Source organism: Durio zibethinus, chromosome 13, assembly GCF_047325235.1.
Source record: "Durio zibethinus cultivar Kanyao isolate XHJ-2024 chromosome 13, ASM4732523v1, whole genome shotgun sequence".
In the NCBI taxonomy this organism is placed as follows: domain Eukaryota; kingdom Viridiplantae; phylum Streptophyta; class Magnoliopsida; order Malvales; family Malvaceae; genus Durio; species Durio zibethinus.
Genome location: NC_143174.1, coordinates 4789618 through 4794583, shown reverse-complemented (window position 1 = coordinate 4794583; position 4966 = coordinate 4789618). Strand labels below are relative to the sequence as shown.

Here is a 4966-nt window from a genome sequence, read left to right as displayed (position 1 = left end):
GTAAACGGAGCGAGAAACTAGAGATGGACAACACGTACCAGAAATACAAAGCCTCTCTCTCTTTTTCTGCTATAATACAAAAAGCACCCAACCATACACACCGTTTCTTCCAAAACAGAAAGCGGCGCTCTCAGAAACACCCTGCCTTCCTCAATTACACAATCCCCATTACCCCTTTCTCTCTCTCTCTGCGCATTATTCTCTTTTTCCCAACTCCCTCACTCCACGCGCAAAGCTTGTCTTGTGTTTGCTGGGGGGTGCAAGAGACGCGTTGGATGAGACAGTGGGGTGAAAAGTAAAGCCGTGGTGATATTGTATTACAGCGCAGATCTAGTTGAGTATAGGGTAGCCGGGAGCAGGACTAGCGTGGCCATAGGGATAGGGCTATAGAGTTCTAGGGTGCACAAACCGAGGTTAATGTGTGGCTTGCGTTTAATTTATTTTTTTGTTTTTAATGAAATATAAGGGCTTTTCCCTCGAGCCCTGCACCCATGTCCACCGGCTCACTAAAACCCGCGAGATCTCTCTCTCTCTCTCTCTCTCTTACCGTACATTTTGTTTTCATTTTCTTTCTTCCACTTAATCCCATTCGCAACCATTTCTGACACGGGCTTTTATATTAACATCCTGTAACTAATTTTGTAAACAAGTTTTGATTACATTTACATATTTAGACTCTGATTGTTTAATAAAAAATGATTTTTGAAAATTTATTTAAAAAATATTTATATTTTTGGAATTAAAATTTTTTTATTGTTTAAATGAGTTAATGAAAAATATTTTTAATTATTTGATTAATTTTTTAAAATTTATTTTTTAAGTAATATTAATATAATTATTAAAATATTAAGACTTATTTATTGTTAAAATAGTTTAAAATTATTAATATTAAAACATAATTATATTTTAAAAATAATATTTAATATTAAATTATTATGTTAATATAAAAATACTTAAAATAAAATTATTTATTATAATTTTACTCATAAACAGTTTTCTTCTAAAAATATTTTTTTAAATTATTACTATAATTTTAAAAAATGATTTCATTTTTTATTAATCAAAAATTATTTTTTATTAATTAATCAGTTTTCTACCAAATAAATGTATAAAAATATAAAAGTTATTTTTCAAAATTATTTTTCACTAAACAAATTAAACCTTATAGATTTTAAAATTTGAAAGCAAATATAAAATATGACCTAAAATTTATTCGGGACACAAAATAAAGAAAATTAAAAAGTAATCTTTTCGTCTCAATTTTTTTTTGTTCATCTTTGTTTTTGAGATATTTCAAAATTATATTTTATTTTTTAAATGTAAAAAAATTTTAGTTTTTATATTTTAAAATTATTTTTTATGAGTTATTTATTTTTTAATATTAAAAATCGAGACTAAAGAAGTATTTTTTATTGATAAAAGAATGACTTCATGATAATAATTCCTTTGATATCATTTTACTGTGCTTTAGTAAAAATTAACACGTAATTTACAGTCTTAGGTCAAAATTTTTATTCATAAAAAGGGAAAAACTTGGCGCGTGCAATTGGGTGAGTTGGTTGAATAATAATATGGGAATTAGTGTTGGATTTTGGAGCAAAACTGCAAAAGAGAAGCCTAGAAAGATCGTCAGTGGCAGTAGGGTGGTAGTATAAAACGTGGCGGTTTTATATTGGTCCTTGGAGCAAAGGGCCGGTCGCTCCAGATTTGGCAATTTTTAACCTTTGCCCATCTCTCTCTCTCTCTCTCTCTTCGCATTTTCATCCACTTACCGATTCTACCACGGTCTCCTGGAACGCCTCAATCTCTCACTTACCCACCACAAACCCTTTTTTTTTTGGCTTTTCGCACTATTTATTTTAATAAAAATAACCTCTTTTTTTCTTCTAAATCAATGGAGCAAATGGATTTTTACACGTGTTACAAACAAAGTTACTGAGAGACATCTGAGTTTATGAAACTTTCAGTTTTTCATTTAGTATCAGGATAAGCCTAAGAAAGGTATAGTCACTTTCCATAGGCTCTCTGCCTCTCCATAGGGCAACATGAACCGAACATCTTGGGCTGCACAACTCAGTTTTGGGCTTCAATTCATGATCACGCACGCTGTAGTCTTTCTTTTATTTTTCATTTTAAATATTTTAATTTTTCTAAATAATTACATTATTTCTCTTTCGTTTGAATACAATTTTCAACTGTTAGAATTTAAAGGTCCATTTACAGTTAAATATATATGAAATGAAAGAAACTATCTTCCATTATATAATACACTATTGCATGAATAAAAAAAAACTTTACTTTCTTATGAATAAAGAAAACTGAACTAGAAACATTCTAATTCATGCCACATTTTATAGTTTACAAGAAAATTCCAAGTGAAAGTCCTCTCTCGCAAATTTCATTATAAAAAATTAGTAATACAGCAAAAATTTATGATTAACAAGTAAAACTTTACTCTTCTTCAATTCTTCTCTTTTAATTAGTGTACAAATAAAACAAGTTTGGCCCGAAAATAAGGACAACGTTGGCGAAATTATTCTGGGCTTTGTCTTTGTCAGATAGAATGGTCCCCTCCCAAGTGAATAGACCGCCTATGGCTAAAATTGCCTGGCTTTTTTACAGGTGATGGTGATTGGCAAAGCTTTGGCTGGAGAAAACAACGGCCCCTGCCCTCCTCTCCCCAGCCAAACGATCTGAAAGTCTTTGGTGACTTAACTGAAAAAAGTATAGCACTTTTTGCTTTGTTAGGCCCTTTTTGTCCTGCCTTAGCCTTATCTGCTATACTAGATGGCCCAGCTGTGAAAATTCAATAGGACCCTGTAGATGTTCCCACATCAGGAACATGTTCAAACTTTTGTCAATATCAATATATATATATATATTATAGTTTTTTAATTAATTTTTGAAGACATTATTTTATTAATTATATTTATAAAATTTAAAAATTTCAGTAATAATACATTAGATTATTTCTCAAACTGTTTTTAATAGCAATTGTTAATTGGAATTTGAAATATTAGGGTTTCCTTTTCATTTAATATTGGTAGTATATAGTTAGTATTATGGAATGAAATGTAATTTATATGTTGTATAAATAAATGAGAAACTCAAATATATATATATATATATATATAGTCCACAAAAAAATATGTATGAAAAATTATAAATGTTTAGAGAAATGTTTTTTTTTTTTTTGAGTGTTAATTCAAAAAAATTCAAAATTTTTTATTTTTTAAAAATTAAATCAGTGTGGCTCATAAAAAGTAAATGCCGCCCCCAAAATGTAAATAACCTTTTTAGTAGACAAACATTTTTTTTATAATTAATTAAAATTATAGTAATGTTTGTTGGTTCGAACGTAAATAGTTTAATTTTTTTAAGTAAAATTTTGATTTTAGTTTTATGAATGAAAAAAATAAATTTGAGAGAATTTACTCAATTTATAAAATTCAATTCGAATTAATTAAAATTTAAAATAATTATCGAACATAAAAAAATTTCCGACAAAAAAAATTAAAATTATATTTTGATTTTAATTGTTTTAGGTGATTTTAAAACATTGTTGTTTTCCTTTCTTCGGTCAATAAAAAAGTTACAGGGCAATTTTCAAAAAGAACGGGCCAGAAAGAGGATTATGTTTATGGGCCGAATTGGTAGTTCGTTCACTAAATTTTAATTGGGTTTTTCCTTATTGGCTGTAGACTATTACGTCAAACGGACCAGCAATGTCCAAAACTCTTCATTTCCGACTATGCGAAAACCATGAAAAATCTTAATGAAAAAAATAAGATAAAGAAATAAAATTTGACTTAATTGATTTATATAATTATTTTAAAAAATATTTTTAAATAAACATAAAATTTTAATTTTAATATTTTTAATTTATTTTTTTATCCATAAATTCTAATATCTTCTATAAAAAATATATAAAAGATTAAAATCCATTTTCTTATTCTTAGATTTTCAAAACATAAATAAATAAATAAATAAAGGTTTATAAAATTATTGACTTGGCATGAACCCCATGTTACTGTTCTCCGATTCAATTGATGGATAATAATAATAATAATAATAATAATAATAATTTTAAAATAAATTATTAAATATATTGATAAGAGAGTTTTTTTTTTTTTAATTTTATAAGTAAAATTAAGATGATGATAAATATATTTTAATGTATATTTAAAAAATAAAAAAATAATTTAAAGAAAATGAAACATGTATTATTATTTTAATTTCATTTATAAATTAAAAAAAATTATTGTCAATATATCAAATAAATTCTTTAAATTTAAATGTGAATCAACTATTGCATAATATGGGATGCTGGAAGTCAAATGGAAAGGTAATAAGTTTGGAAAGGTAATAAGTTTAGGCGCTAATTATATGGGAGGCGGTAGGAAATAAAGAAATTTTCTCAAAGAATTGGGATTGGGAAAATCAAGTTGAGGTCGACATATGTCGTCATTAGCAAATTTGTGCCCTTTCTCATGGATTGGTTCGTTTCTCATTTTATATTTTTTTATTGATTATTATATTTATTGATTTGATTAACCTAATCTTCGTTACCTAATTGTTTTACAATTATATATCATGCTTTAGTACAAACATGTTTTTTTTTTTTTATCATTTTTTAATTTGTGCATGTCATTCTTGCGCAAGACATGCTAATATTCTTTGTATCATTCTAATTTTATCTATTGATCCCTAAGGTATCCTATGTGGCAATTTTATTTATTACACATGACATAATTATTTTTATAACAATTTAAAAATTTTATGTGACATTAATTTTAAATCATTTGAGTGATAAAATTATTATTTTGAGGTGTGATATTTTTAATTTAAAGGATGTGTAAGTTTTATTACAATGAAAATTAATTTTTAATATTACTTTTTGATTAATTTATCTTCATGAAAAATATAGTTAAAATTATCCAAGAAATTAGCCACTAAAATTTAAAAA

The 4966-nt window shown here is 26.4% G+C and overlaps 1 pseudogene; it reads right to left on the bottom strand.

Moving 5' to 3' along the window:
* Positions 1-4625: 4625 nt before the first annotated feature.
* LOC149515260 (U6 spliceosomal RNA) lies at positions 4626-4717 on the bottom strand (annotated as a pseudogene).
* Positions 4718-4966: the final 249 nt, after the last annotated feature.